This window comes from Haliotis rubra, unplaced genomic scaffold (assembly GCF_003918875.1).
Source record: "Haliotis rubra isolate DU_JTF1 unplaced genomic scaffold, ASM391887v1 Scf142, whole genome shotgun sequence".
In the NCBI taxonomy this organism is placed as follows: Eukaryota; Metazoa; Mollusca; class Gastropoda; order Lepetellida; family Haliotidae; genus Haliotis; species Haliotis rubra.
In genome coordinates this window covers 552630-569690 of record NW_025765359.1, presented here as the reverse complement: position 1 = coordinate 569690, position 17061 = coordinate 552630, and the positions used below count along the sequence as shown (strand labels likewise).

Sequence of the window (17061 nt, the reverse complement as noted above, 5' to 3'; positions counted from 1 at the left end):
GTGTGACTATCGAACGCTGTAACCACGAGCCTCCCCCTTGCCCATATGTATGTATGTATGTATGTATGTATGTATGTATGTATGTATGTATGTATGTATGTATGTATGTATGTATGTATGTATGTATGTATGTATGTATGTATGTATGTATGTATGTATGTATGTATGTATGTATGTATGTATGTATGTCTCTCTCTCTCTCTGTCTGTCTCTCTCTCCCTGTGTAGCCCGTTTGTAATAATAATATATATCGTCGTGAGTGTGTATAGTATCTCATAGCTTATATGAAATAATATAGGTCTTCTTTGATACTCCTATACTTCTTTGATTTTCCTATTAAAAGTTGTGTTTGTTACAATTAAACTATTTCAAACGTAGAAGACTTACTCCTACTTACAGCAAGTGTCTAGTGAGTGTTGTTTCATATAAGTCAATCATCGCCCATATCATAACAATAAATTTCTCTTTTCCATGAAACCGGGACTACTGCCAGGGAATTCCTCCGCCAACACGCACGCATATGCGCTGTGTCATGCCGCGGAAAAGAATAGTACAGTCATTCCCCAAGCAGTTTTACCCCCGGCGTTCGTGCGGGTGACCTTAACGTGACGTAGGCGCACTCGTTGGTCTGAACCACCAGTGCTAAAATGGAATTATGGGGAGAGTGGTAGTTGTATACTCTGTCAAAGGCCTGCCCAAGCTGTAGACATAATCAGATATATGAGAAGCTGTACTTTAAACTGCATACACAGATGCTGAAACCTCTTTTAAACACCATCAGTACTGTCATGGCTTTACCAAAGTCTTCATGAAGCTAGTTCCTTACACAGACATAAACCGGTGAGTTTAGGCAGCCCGAAATGAAACATTCAATACAGTTCCGAGAAAAATATGGTATCTTATTTCCATTTTTGACATGACCGACCTGTGCAATGTTGTATGGAGCTGACCCTCATGGTGCTCGACAATCCATAGGAAGCCATATCATTTTACCAACTGTTCATGGCTAATACATATATTAAAAAATCAAATATTTTATCATACATCCGTGTCAGATATTTGTGTAAGTTTATCGAGATATCCATGCCATTCTGTCAGGACAGCCTGCCAAAGATCCGTTTTATTTACGAGTGCTGAAAGGTGGGGCCGAGGAATTGCGCTATGCCAGGAGATATCGGGGTAATATGTCTTGGAACAACAACATTACACAGCATAATATAGAGTATGGATATCTTGGTGAGATTAAAAGAAATATGAAACGGGCGCTCTGAATTTACAACTGACCCTTCAGCACCATTATCAGTACTGATGAGGCAAGAGCTGCTGCTGCAGTTTGCATAGTTTTAACGAAAAAAGAACCATGCAAGCAATCCTTACTGCATCTGCAGGCTGACACGCAACTGCTCGAGCAGGGCCCCTGGTGGGGAGGCCAGAATTAAACTCCAATTATTGACACAAAAAAAGTAACCCAAGTTCAAACGACGTGTGCTCGTTACTGCTCAAACAGTAACATGGAAGTGTGTCTAGAACGAAGTATACAGTGCTTTGCCATACGGAAGTGACGTTTTCGAGCTTTAGTTTGGATTAAAGCCCACAGACCCTCGTTTCGGAAATGGGTTTGTACGTTTTGAGTGAGAATATGCATCGCACTAAATACTGCAGGAATCTGCCGATTTTATGATTAAAAGGTGATTGTGAGACATGTATTCCTGAATAGTGTCTAATGTCATGGGGCGAGATGCATGTTGAAACCGTGAGATGATATGTCATACATTCGGGAACACTGACCAAAGCCACTGAAATGACATGCATACGCCAATAGGTACTCGTGTATTGCCAACAACCTTGTAAGGTCTCCAATACAATGAAACAAAGATATTCTAGTATGTTCTGACACTCAAGTGCATTCTTACAGCACAAAACCTCAATAAGTGCCCCTGAAGGAAATAAATCTAATGCTCAAATACATTACGTCAAATATGTGCAGACCGCCTTCATATACCAATGATATTGCTGCGTTCGGCGTCAGGAATAAACAAACAAACCGCCACTACTATAACTGCCCATGTGTTGGTGACTCATATTTCTCGAACACAGAGGAGTTCGACTAAAGTGAACACTTTTCCATGCAACGACGTGATTCTAATTTACGGTGCACTAATTTGTAGAACCGCCATCATTCACCTGGAATATTGTTGAGCATTGTGTTAATCAACAACAATCAATCAATAACAAATTAAGTAGGATATAAACAACCTTATTGCACATTTCATTGAAATATATCACGTGAACTCATACATAGGATTATGCCCTATATCATATGATATTACGTGTCATATATCAGAAAGTCATGAAACATTGGACACAGCCACTTCTGTTCAACACTGAACCTCCAAGGAACGTATGTGTAGTTTGGAACAAGATTCCAAATAATACCTAAGCTTGAACTTCATGAAATATTTCCTAACCACAAGAATGACCCCAAATTCCGCAAGGTGCACAAATCCAATCATATTCCTGGGATGTCAATAGCGCCGTCAAGCACCCACCGAAATAACCACTGACCTTTCCAGAGACACCTGAAGCCTAGAAGTCCGCAAACAGACTTGGAATATACTGGATAGCTCCGGGGTTACATTCAGGATGATATTTGTAGCGTGACACTAGCCGATACAACCGACACACAGGCACACGTGGTATACGTTATCGGCCCAGACCGGGTATTGGGTAATCCCCAACCCTGAGTCACTTTCTGAACGCGGCCCACGTTTAAGCGTGTAGACGATGAGACGATGATGAAGTGAGGTATGGTTCTGATACCTATAAGCAGGTTCTGGAAGGTGTATACAGCGACCACGTTGCTGGGTCAGCCTCATCAATCTTACACAACTACATGAGAAATGCTTGTGTGTTTGAGAGCACTGATACATGTCTTCCTTTGAGAGTCTGATACTAATAACTAAAATTTTAGATGTTTACCAATGTATATTTATGAAGATGAAATTTGATGGAATAAATGAAATATTATTCTTGGAAACAGACCTGGTAACGAAGTGTCGTATTGCTAAACGGCTCAGGCCTTGGCATCATAGATGTGTGCCATGCTCAAGAAAATAAAACAGATAGGCCATTTCATTACATTGTGCGTCAACCTTTAATCAATGTGATAACAGCAATAGGATTATTGACATGAGAAGTGAAAGAAAGATCAATCCAGCTAGGTGCTGAGTTGACAGTCCCAGAGGATGAGGTATTTCTGGCTGATAGGCTGATGCTAGTTTGATGTGCTCACACGTGATGTGTTTCCTCCAGTATGCTACTGTAGTCCATGCCAATTATTCTACCACAGGAACATACCGCACAATGGTAGAGCAAAATACAGGGCATTTGCCTCATGTAAACAACCGATGTGTGGTTATTCAATATATCAAAGTAGTATGCAGTGCATAAGACGTAATATGAACTATTATAATCCAAACTGCCAAAATGGTTTCTAAGAGGTTCTTGAAAAAAGCCTACCATTGATTAAATGCAAACAAATCCTTCTAGTTTGGGACATTGTGAAAGTCTTCTATAGGTTGTTTTGGTATGGAGGGTAGTAGAGTTTCTGAAGCGATATGACGAATGCCTGGGGTTCCGATTCCCTGAACGATGCATTGTGACAAGTTAATTTTTGATATCACTGCTGTGGCTGAAATATCGTCCAAACGTCTGAAACGCCAACATTTGCACTTAAACACTTATCAGATCCGGCGAAGACAACTGTCAGATAATTTTATAACTCGTATTTAGGGCTCCATTAAAGAAAATATTTGCATTTAATGAGAATAAATTGACATGCCTGCACCGCTAAGATGCTTCTGCTGCTGGTTCCATCTGTTTCTGGGTTCCCTTGGTCTGTGTCTGGAAAACCTCTACAGTCAGATGGCACAGGGAGAAACGTAAAAACTTACAGCTACTAGGCTCAAAAGACAGGAGGAGATAAGGGCTGCAGAATGTTTACGTAATGGCGATGAAGAGGGGCAAAAAGCAGCAGGGTATTGACGCAACCTTGAAGAGCTTTCAAAAAATGTTTAAAACTCGGTAGAAAACTGAAACCTTAAACAAATCATCTTGACTGTGTTTTATAAAATATATTTACCTGATGCGATATACGACTGGTTTCCATACCATAGCTGAATTGTATCTTGTAAAAGATTACATATCTCATGTTTATTAAACATTGGGATCATTCGGCTTCATACACTTTAAGGAGACCGAGTGTTAAATATTCCGAGATAGGTGAGTGTTGTGAAGTGTGTGCTGAAGATACATGATATGTATTAAATTACCACATCTACATGTATACAATAAGGATTTCTCTGTAGTTTCAACGTCCAAGTCAACTACACTGATAATGAACAAATGGCTTCGAGAACAAGTATTACAATAGTGTTCTATTGAAACAAGGTACAGAGAACATGTCAGTCTTCATTGAAAGTAAACGCCGACACAAAGAGGGTAAATTATCTGCTGGAGAGGTCCGACCTGGAATCGCCTACCACTAACCCAGAAGTATCCTACTCGCGTTTTTGGAGGTCAACGTACACCTCCATCTACAGGTAACTCAAGCCAAGCCTGTAAGTCCAGCATTCCTCCGACTGAGATATACATCTGCACTGGCTGCGGCTATATGTTACTGCTTCACTCTTCTTGTACCTGCTTATAATAATTTGCTGTTCTGCCTTGACGAATCCAATGGTAATGGGATTCTTGAGAAGATTTAAAACTTGAGCACTGCTACCGGACGTATCTCTTGACTGCTTGCTTGTAGGTTTGGTGTGTGGAGCCTTAGATCTTAATTATAGGTTGCGCTAATTGGTCCCACCAGCAGTCTCTGCGTTCATCTTCTGTGTTGCACCAAATTTTGTTTAAAGAAATAATACGGGTAGACACACACGGGTAGATTAATACCTTCTTCAAATCCAAACTTCCCAGAACAGTTATATATGAATGCCAATAATTGACCAATTTGTTGCATTTTTTCCAAAATATTTTGTTTTAGTTCTGTACATTGGAAAGAAAAAACAACTTATTGGAAAATGATTTCATTATTTCATATTCAGAATAAGGAAACAAACAGATATGCAGACAGATGTATGAAATGTTAGAGTAGATGTGCCAAGAAACCTGCTGAATCAGCACATTTCCACTTGGTTCTATATTGGTCCCAAACGAGTCAACGATCCCCTTGTTGTTACACATTGCTAACATATAATATCCACAATGCAACTGGTTAGAGACTAAGCAAGATGGCGTCCGGGACATTTCCTTGTTTTACTTGGCAAGGATTCAGTACACCAACCAAAGAGAACGGTACTAATATGAAAATTCTTTGATGTGCATCAAAGAAGGAGGCATGCTGCGTTCGAGCGATAACTCCAATCAATACACGCCTTGTACATGGAATGGTTGATACACACTGAAGATATGATCATATCCAACGATGGACGTTCCAAGCTAACGAGGAGAACTGACTGCACATGCTGTGATTATTATTGTTTTAACATTATGGAATAAATCTTGCGAGAGATGTGCCAACAGTGGGAATCCATGTTGTATAACAATTACAGTACATTACTAAACGACTGTAGTTCACCAGTGAGATAAGTGTTATCATGGAGATTCCAAAATAAATATAATTGAAGATTCTTGCTTATATTCCAGGTATTTCTCCAAGAATTGGTGGTGTACGGGAAGGCTTTATATGGCGGTTCCAGACTAAAATTCTACTTATAAATAACCAACCTGAAGATGAAGGTCTCATATAACATTAGTCTGTCTCACAATCCCTGAACCACATTAATTTCCCTACTGCCTAGCCCTCTCTGCAGTGCTAAAGCCCTAAATAAAGCAAGTCTAGATATCCTCAGGTTCTGAATCTCTGGTCTCCCTAGGGCTCCTTTTCAATATAAATGGGCTTGTTTGTTACTATCAAAATTATATATATTCAGAGACTAAGCCTTAGTCTTATAACATATCTACCTAATGATTCAAACCAATTTCTGCTGGAGGCTTTCGATGTAACGATTTGGGCATATGAAGCATTATTCTGTTTAGCCATACGTATATTTAAAGACAACCAACTTGCGTTTCAGTACCTGATGCAACTATTTAGTATAATTCCACATTATGCAAAATTCTCCTTCAAATACAAAGAAAATTTACATAACGGCCGAGGGGCTAATATAATGTGATATATAGTCATCAAAAATACAGTTAGATAGTGTAGTTAAGGAACACCCAATTCTTTCAGATTACTGTTTTAATCTGAAAAAATAATATGAAAGGACAGGGTGTCCTGTAACATTTTGAGTGGAATATTTACACCAGTAACACCAAATCTATGTTGCCGTCAGTGCAAACGTCATTTATTGTAAATAGTAACAGAACACATGTCATAATGTTTTCTTTGGTAAATGGTCGCATTTTAACCAATGGTAAAAAGCGCAATGAGAATTTAATCAGTGTTGATCTCTATTCTAAGCGGCGCATACGCACAGACGCACATTACTCAAATAACTGACGAAGTTTTATCAATACCCAATACTGGAGACGTTCCGTTTATTGAGAGTAGTTGACGCCTAACCCAATATTGGAGACGATCTGTTTATGAGAGTAGTTGACGCCTCACCCAATATTGGAGACGTTCTGTTTATGAGAGTAGTTGACGCCTCACCCAATATTGGAGACGTTCTGTTTATGAGAGTAGTTGACGCCTCACCAGACGTTCTGGAGAGAGAAGTTGACAATATTGGAGACGTTCTGTTTATGAGAGTAGTTGACGCCTCAACAGAGATACACAATTTCAATAGTAAGAATATGTTGACGCCTCACCAATATTGGAGACGTTCTGTTTATGAGAGTAGTTGACGCCTCAACATCAGAAGAAGTTAAACACACAATTCTGTCATATCACTACAGGTAATCTGTTCTGGAGTGACAGAAACATCTCTTTCATATTTATGGTATAAAATATGAACTATAGTACTATGAACGAACCAGGTATCTTTAACATCTTGTGAGTAGTATATTAACGTACGTAGGTGTTACAGGTAAAATATAACACGCTTTCGTGTTTAAAAGCATTTCCTTTGATATGGTCAGAACATTATCAAATAGTTTTATGGTGCACTTTTACAATGTCGGTCTTCAAAATCTCTAAACCAAACAACTTTCCTGTTTGCTTGCACAACTGAAATGTATGAAAATATAGCACCGGTAAAAAACTATCACCCTACATATCTGTAAAACTCATTAACGTGTCCGACCTTCAGGTGCCAAGGTCATTGCGTCATGAATAAGTAACTCTTGATAATACATTATGCGTATGTACAGTTTCAGTCGTGTCTGCCTGTTTGCACTGCAAGTATTGAAGATTTGACAGTTACTAAGTATATATTTGCTGAAGCTCTTCGTTATTTGCAGACAATTACAAGAAAATTCCATATGCCAAGGACTTCCACAGCGCATGACACTATATTTAGTTCCAAGCATATCATGGTATTGTTCGTTGTCTCCTGGTGGACAGAAGCCAAAATGAGGGAGTTGTCACGTGGTATATCCGGTTCCATGACCTTGGCATTGATGGTGGTGCACACTTTTGCTTGGCGTTGCATTATCAGACAAAACATTTTCTCCATCCATGCTCTTTCTTCCAGCAATATTTGGTACTCTGGTCAACTGTTAGCTATTCATTGCCTGTCTAAATACTTTTTCTTCATTAGATTCTTCATAGATTCGTAAATGAAGGTCTTGGAAATTTTTGTTCTTTAGGTAACAGAATGAAACTAAATGAGCCAAAACAACACATATATATGAAACCAACACCCGAACGCGAGAGCACAATTATCATTTTTCTTGAAATTCGAGTCCTGATCAAGTTACTTACACAGCGACTGACGTACATATGGGAACATGTGTCTTACACAACTACTCATGTGTATGCATACATAGACTGGCAAATCAACAGGACGACACAATGTTTCAGCAGTTAACAACATGACCTATAAGGGCACACGGACGCTCTCACTGCCGTGGTACCCATCATGTCCCTCAATGGTCATCAGAGAGCATTGCGAATGGTAGAACGATCAGTGCAGCAATTTGTTTCTCTTCTCTCTTGCACGAAATACCAGCAGAGGATGATGAATTCTTCCAGACACATGTATGTGAAGTGTTTGACCACTCACTAAAAGCTCTGAGCAGCAGGGGGTCAAGTCTGGGTGGAGGACCAGCGATGGTCAAGGCAGGGTCGGGTTTCACGCCCCCCATTAACCATGCATTGCTTGACCTGCTTGCATCTGCAGATGTTTACGGCGCCCCCTACTGACGGTACACGTGTAGTGTACATAGACGTCTAATACCGTTTGCATTTCGATAGTCCAACTGATGGAAGGTATTCACGACAGATGGTTGTTTCGTAATAGTGCATTAGGAAGCCTGAGAGGGAATAAATCAACTGAATGTGTCTATACACTACCATACTAAACTATTCAACAAAGATGGCCTTTCTAATATATTTTCTCCAAGAATGAGATCATCAGAATCAGCCTTATTACTTTTCATGTTTACAATTTCATCATTTAATCATCGTACATCAACGTCTTCATCGCTTAATTTTTATATCCATTTGTTATTGAATGTTGCGTTATCTTTGATGTATCCTGGGGCCTTATTCTCGAAACGTTCTTAGCCCTAAGAATTCTTAACTTTGATTGTGTTAAGAATGGGCTTAAGAAGTTCGTAAGGCTACGAACGTTTCGAGAATAGCTAGCCTGTTCTTGACTTTGAATCAGTTCTTAAATTATTTTGCAAAACATAATACCTTATCTTATCACGAGGAGCTATATATGATACATTCAACCGTAAAAAAACAACGCCCTATTGTTTCATTCTATCTCTTCAAAGCCAGCAACTCCTTATTCTACAACACGGAATGAATTGACAACACATGTTGTGTCCATTCAATACTTATATTTCCTTACTTAAACGCCGAAATCGGCTCCTCCTTGCTTCAATTAATGGAATGGGCATGCCTTTCGCGTTACGGCAGGCATATTACATCATGGCATGTACATTAAAAGCTTCCAGGGTTTGACCCAAACAGTTTGTATAATGATCTGTCTTTGGCGTAAAGTGATGATTTATTACAAACAAGAAAATAAGACAACAGTCTCCACATGTTCCTGCACTTAACATTCTCGAGGGACATAGATAGCCTTCTATACAATTGTCTAGTGCACTCCTTGACTAATGCAAGATGCTTCTTATAAACTGGAATATACATAATTTGCATCAGCTTCAACCATAGTTAAAGCATTATGTTGATATACTTTCAAAGAGTACTGGCATTTACAAATGACAATATGATGGCGTCTTTCAGTGGCATTTAGAAGTTGTACATTGTACATTTCTCTCACAACGTTTCGAGACCATTCCAGGTCCCTTCATCAGGTGAACTGGCAGTTAGGACTATGACGTCGTCACTATGACGTCATAACTGAGTTATGACGTCACAATGCAAGTGACATCACAGTACACTAGGGAGAGTACTGTATAAGTGAGTTTGAAGAGTTAATAACATAATGATGAAATTCATGCTAATACACAACAACTGCTAATAACACAAAGGTTCCTTGATAGCAGGCTTTCCAAAAAGAATAGTAGACTCGTTTTTCTTGTATCTAAAGTTCATCAAAAGTTCATCAAAAGTTAATCAAGAGGTCCCATGCACTTGGCGGTTCTCTTTTTCCAGATATACTTTCGTGATATATTAAAGTACAGCTAATTTCTAGATATGAAGAACTGTTCACAGATAGTCAGTCTGTAGATCATATTGTATTTGTACCCGGTAAACAACCTTGATAAAACTACTGTATTTAAAAATAACGTCATCAAATACTCCATGACTGAACACAATAAACTTCCGGATTGACAAGTTGAAGGCGTATTATAACATCATGTCAAACATCACTGTCTGTGAAATATAGAAGAATAGGCGTGAGCATGTGTCAGAAAGGTGTCTTCTAATATTGCCCAATGGACGTGACCCATGAATATCCTGGTTAGAATTTATCTTCAGTAACCCATGCTTGTCGTAATAGTCAGCTAACTGGATGGGTAGTCAGGCTCATTGACTTGGTTGATACATGTCGTCGTATCCCAATTGCATAGATTGATGATCATGTTGCTGATCACTGGATTGTCTGGTCCAGAGTCGATTATTTATAGACCGCCGCCATATGGCTGGAATATTGCTGAGTGCGGCGTAAAACAAGAAACCAAACCAAACCCTACGGAGAAGCCTTTTGGTGACCTGTTGCTTTAATGTTGATGGAGTCAGTAGGTTGTTTGACATAGGTGTCTTCTGATGTTTCCTAACTAAACCTTGTTTTGGTGAACTGTTGCTTTAATGTTGTTGATATCGTCAATATCTTGTTTGGGAGAGGTGCCTTCTGATATTTCCTTACTAAACCTTATTTTGGTGCACAGCTGCTTGGTGTTCATACTGCCATAGAATCTAGCATATGGTACATGGTCCACAACCTACAAAACTGGAATGGTGCACTCTGGGAGCAATTAGAGGACTAGTAGCATTTGTGTTTACCATAAATAAAGGGCTGTTGTCAGGACCTCAAGGTGAATACAGATCTATGTCCAGATTGTACTGATAAAGCTGCCGTTCACTGACCCCTCCTGACTCTTCTTAAATGCAGCTGTCTATTGTAGCTTAAATAGGTCACACTGACATACTTCAAATACCTATTTCCCCATGTGATCTAAGTTCTAGGGCAACCCGTTCAAAGACCTAGTTCTTTTAGGATTAATGGGCATTTCTGTTCAGTATCTCTTCTGGTCGTTGCCTGATGGAAGGAAGCGTTGGAGCACATCAATTCAGTGACCTACTCTGGTCATGATAATCTATTTATCTTTTCTATCTTTACCTGCGCGAGAGGTGAGACAGAAAAGCAACATGGGATGTTTATCTTCCTTGTTGCTCCTAATTTGACTTCATAATCTTTTCATCTCGTTCGCTTAGCAAAGTTCTGCCTAATCGGACCCTGGTTTGGACCCAAGCATTCCACATGGCATTTTAGAATATTCTGTTACAGATGGACGAGAAACTATTTTGTTCAGAACTCCAACATGCATGAGTGACACCACATAGCTTTTGATGATATTTGACACTATTTTAAAACACTGAGAATCTGACTAAATACAGGTCCAGTGATGGTTCTCAGAGGTGGGATTGTGCCAGTTGAAGCTGTTATCTAGAACTTTCCATTACAACTGAAAACGTGTCTTCCACAATTGAAAATGTGTTGTCTATGTAGAACACTGAGAACTGGAGATCATTAGCCCTGTCTGGAAAACCAACTACGCTGATCACTAGGAGCTGCTGTGCACTTGGTCCTATGTTGACAATAGTGTGCCGTAACAATAGGAGCTGCAATGCACTTTGTCCCATGTTGACAATAGTCCATGCTGAACACAGGGTGCTGCAATGCACTTTGCCCTATGTTGACAATAGTCCATGCTGAACACAAGGATCTGTAATGGAATTTGCCCTATGTTGACAATAGTCCATGCTGAACACAAGGATCTGTAATGGAATTTGCCCTTTGTTGACAATAATCCATGCTGAACAATAGGAGCCTCAGTGCACTTTGCCCTATGTTGACAATATTCCATGCTGAACACTAGGATCTGCAATACACTTGCAGCTATGTTGACAATAGGGTTCGGTAACAGTAGGATCTGTAATGAACTTTGCCCTGTGTTGACAATAGTCCATGATAAACACTAGGATCTGCAATGCACTTGGCCCTATGTTGACAATAGTCTATGGTAAACGAATGCACTTGGCCCTATGTTGACAACAGTCTATGGTAAAGTCAAGTATATATATGGCCCTCCCTATGTTGACACTAGTCTGTACTGAATCCCTTGTGGCGGCTGTACACTGCGTGCAGCACATATGTGAGCTACAGTAAGACATCTATCCTAACATCATCTCATTAATCTCTTCTGCATCAGAAACTGAACGTGTTCTTTTAGTTCAAAGTACCTGCCACATCCCGTCATATACTTCCTAATCTATTTTCCCAGATATCAGAGTTAGAAACATAAAATCCTCTGAAGTATGGATACTAATGTCCATATCTTTCCCACGCACAGACCGAACCTGTGATAGCTAACTAGCAAATGCGAATGATCTCACTATGTCATACATATTTAAGAATTTCTCTGATGTTTGATTAGAAATGAATATCAGTTTGATAAAAGCCAGAATATATTGAGACATGCTGTGCTAAAATTCTTCCCCTGCCATCGTTTTCTTGTTGTCGTACATAAATTTAGTTTTTAAGGTAGGTCATGTTAACCTTTCGAAGAAGCCCGCGATTCGTGATCGTAAATTTTGAACATGAATCCATCTTATCTTTCTTAATGCAAAACGGTCGAGGTAGATAGGGAGGCAATCTTAGGACATCCCGCTGTGTTAATCGACAGTTTGCCAATAATGCTTGCTACAATCTGAAGATCATCACCTTTATATGCTTCTTACTGCTCTTTGGGTTTCCTGCAGCTGATAATCCGGCAACAATAGTTGACATGCAAAGATTTAAGTTTCTACCACAAGGTTAAAGTTCTGTGGTACTGAAGATGCACGGCCCAAGACAGATGGGAGAAAAGGGAGGGGGTTATTTGAAACGTGTGTACGAATGAAACGATCATCACCATCATCATCTTTGGCAGGACAGAAACTTAAAATACCTCATGTACATCTGTGTTATGCCGATCTAACTTTCCATCCCATACACAATCCTGTACAATATCAGGAAGAACATAAAGCACACTATCAACCATGAACCAAGCCGATATAGAACAGCAGCGATCTCCACAGCAACAGCTCCACTATTGAATGTATAAGGTGATATATGCTATAAATAACGTACCTTTTCCTGAACAAGCGTGGCTCGAAAAGTAATCCAACTGGCAAGACGGTAGAGAGATTGTGTGGGTCCCGGTTGTGGAGGCTAGAGGATACTACAGTCATTACATAACCCGCGTGCGCACGTGCAGTGACGTCATCATGCCGTGCTCATCAGTGGCTGACTTCCGGGTGGGCAGGGGGTACATCATTAGAAATTACTTAATGATATTTACCTGCTGGGGGGTCTCACATGTACCGGTATGTGGCCTTTGCAGGCTTAATTTTCAGAAAATTGAGAGTAAATGTTGAAAATGTAACCTTAAAGAAATATTGTTTTCTGTGGGATTTGGTTTTATAGCTGACATCATCATCAGACTTAGAACTGTTTTAAGACATAAACAGTTAAATTCACATATTTTAATTAGTTATTTTACAAATGCTCTGTTTAAAAATCAGACATTTTGATAATTACAGTAACTATAACAACAGTTCTAAAGATGGCTATGGTGATAATTATTTTATATTCCACCCTATCCCAGTCCTCTGTATCATATATCTCTTGCCAATACAGGCATTATATTCCTTAATTCATTATCCTTGTGTCGAATATAAAGTTTCATCCTTATCAGAAATAAGGTACCAGTAAAACGCAAGGGGCACTCATAAACTGCAATGTCAGTGTTTTTTCCTAAGATGTCGGGTTCTGTTTGACCTTGAAGGAACAGATCCAACAGGTGCTCGTGATGACGTCACGAGATTCAGATGTCAGGGACGATTATTTTGAACACAGTTCTGACTACCGGTGTAATATATATATCGATCCACTCCATGTAAGATATACATATGCAAAATATGACGTGTAGAGTGTGTCCATACATAATTTACATCCATGCCCAAAATTGAAGTATTATTTATGATTTGTTCTTTAATTTGTGTATACATTTCTTACAGAAAAAAAAAAAAAAAAAAAAAGAAAACGATACTTTAAAAAAGTATTGATTTGTGCCAAATACACTACGTTAAATAAAACCATAATTGAAATAGGCTAATTAGAGCAATCGCAGGTCTACCGACCAAAGCACACCTAAATTGTTTTTTCGAAACGAAGGAAATCCATACTGCAGTCGACAAATTCATCACATGATAAAAACAACATATATTTTTGAGTGTGATAAATATTTTCAAACACCTGCAAATTTTGACGAAATCAATTAACAACATATTTTTGAGTTGGTAACGTAACGTTTAACCCGAAGAAATAAACTTTAGTAAAAAGAATACGAGGAGGGAGCAAAAACATTGAGATGAGTAGTTTTCCAGTTGTGCAACTTTACTTTATCTTTGAAAGGGGCCTTCTTCTGTGTTTCTACCTTTCTACCTTTCTTGCGTATGCATGATGGAAAGTAAAACATACTTAAGAGCATATTGTTTCCATAACGCAAGCATTAACGACCATGTGTCGGTAATTAAGTAATTAGACCTGTATCAACATGTAAATTAATGGCCGTTCGCTGTCTAAAGTTGCATGCCATCATGTTGCGATTGTCTAAGTGAAATACAATCTCAATTAAGCAAACATATCGTATATGGAACATCAACTGTAACAGTACACTACTGTTGTCATTTGACCCATTTTATTGTCATTTGGAGTCACGGGGGGTTATAGAATTTGGAAGAAATCAGACGGCAAATAGATATCGTCTGTTCACAGTATGGGGCCCACGTGGAAGCGTGCCGTGAAGGTCAAGAGGTATATATAGGAGGCAACGCAGATTTTGTGGGTAAATGCCGAGCCATCTGGCGAATTTTGTTCAGAGGAGACATTTGGTTAAGATTGATAAAATGTCGTCTGTTTGTAGTTGTCTGATAGTCGCGTGCCGGCATTCATGCGCACGGCACATCCACGGAAGGAGTCACGCGCGGGGCGCTTCCGGTGTGGCTTGTAGCAGACGACTTTGGTTGCGGTTTAGTAACAAAACTCTAATTTTGCAAATAGTTTTTAATGGAAGATATTACGATGACCCCACTGTCACATATAATGTGGAAATGTTACAAATGGTCACCTACCTAAAACACGATAGCTGCAATTCCCATAGAACAGAACTAAACAAATCTCCACGTCTCTCGTTGATCAGCCGCGAGTGTCGGCCATAGCCTCCAAAGCAAGAGATATTACAAATATGCAAAAAATCCGTACGGAGTTGGGGAAACCGAATCTTAGCTCCACGCTCGCCATATATGTAACCAGCACTCCTTGCAGCATTGATCAATAAAAAGACAGGGCATAGCACCCCGTTTCCATATAAAGAGACGGGCTCGGCCAATAGGGAGAGATAATAGTTTTCTAGGAGGAGCAAGCTTTTACACACATGTGCAGCGCAGTGCTCATCTCTACGAGCTAGGACACGGAGCGTTCCATGTGAGAAACAACTTCAACGCGTGTGAGAGTTTGGAAAGGACTGTTGACGGACGTAGCGAGACGAGATGGATCGAGCAGAAGACACTCTGCGCTTTGGAAGGATCTGTTTACACTTGCGCGTACACCGAGACCTCTTCCGTTAAATATTCTCCAGACTATGTTTGTAATCGGCCTCTCAGCATCGTACGGTTGTCTGTTTAAAAACTACTTGATGTGGGTCACTGGAAACGTCGGTCTTGGATAGACCTGTTCAGGCCGGGGATTAACTTTGTTAGATGCTAGCGTTTATTCGTAGCAGCAATATACGCTCTTCACAGACAAAACAAACACATCAAGGGTTCAAATTAAACCGCAGAAATCCACGAGTTTCGTAGAAACGACGTCATCAGTATCCTAGTCTGTCTCAAAGTCCTTGAACCAGATTATTTGCAGCTCCACCCAGCCCTTACTGTAACGTTAAAAGCTCAATTTAAACATGTCTGGGTCTTCTTCGGGTTCAGTTTCTATTACTTCATAAGGGACCGTTAATAATTTATGGCTAGGAGGTGGGGGAGGGGTGGGGGAAGATATGATGATTTTAAGGGGGTCACCCATTTTCTACTGGGTAGGCAGGGGGTGGGGGGTGTTCATCACTTTTGTACACATGACTAAGCGTTAGTCTATTGGCACCTCCTGTGCTAGACTAACATCTAGTCTCTGAAAGGAACATAATTTACAGAAAAAGGCAGTTCAAAAATTATAGTCATAAAATATAATAAACAGATAAAAAGGAGCCCAGAGACTTTCTTCATTTTAAGAAACTGTGGAAATCTGGACTTGCCACATAACTGAGACATGTATGGGCTTTCTTGATATATTTGTTTTAGGGTGTGTATGGCACACTACTCCAGTACCTGAACAGGTCTAACATCAAACAGGGTGATATCACACTGACAAAAACACATCATCGGTGACGTTCATGCTCAGAAATCCATATCAATTCTTTTATTACAGAAGTGTAGGCCATCGGCCCATAACTACATAGGTTGCATTTACATGGCAAAACATGGTGTGTACAGTATAAATTGATAATTTTTAACATCTTAGATACATTGCATGATAGATAAAGCTAGCTAAGTTATTTATGAGATTACAATCTGATGATGACATGAGGAGTTTGAATTTGGCTTTACTCGGATTGATACAATAGGTTTTGAATTTGGAACACACGAGGAGAAGATGGTATTCATCCTTAAAATAACCTTAATCGCGCTGTAAACATAATCTATCATTTCTATCTATATTATAATACCTTCCATATCCATATCATTCGTGGTGTGTGGGGGCGGTGGGGTAGCCTAATGGTTAAAGCGTTGGCTCGTCACGCCGAAGACGCGGGTTCGAATCCCCACATGGGCACAATGTGTGAAGCCCATTTCTGGTGTCCCCCGCCGTGATGTTGCTGGAATATTGCTAAAAGTGGCGTAAAACCAAACTCAATCAGTCAGTCAGTCGTGGTGTGTGTTCATCAAAAGTCGTCTTCCAGTAATAATCTCCTGTACCGACTGTATGGAAACATATTTCCAGCTTCTCATAATTATTGTGCAGTTCCACAATCTACTTATATGTCAATGTTTTGGTTTTTTAAAAGTTGCTTTCGTATGTTTGTTGAGTGTTATCAGTCTTG

At 39.6% G+C, this 17061-nt stretch overlaps 1 protein-coding gene across 1 annotated transcript in view; it reads right to left on the bottom strand.

Annotated features, from left to right (window-relative positions):
• LOC124269101 (twitchin-like) overlaps window positions 1–15143 on the bottom strand; it is a 164493-nt gene extending 149350 nt beyond the window's left edge. The window contains 1 exon segment of the mRNA XM_046704118.1: window positions 15044–15143. The gene's annotated coding sequence lies outside the window, so the exon portion shown is untranslated.
• Between the last annotated feature and the right edge of the window lie 1918 nt (window positions 15144–17061).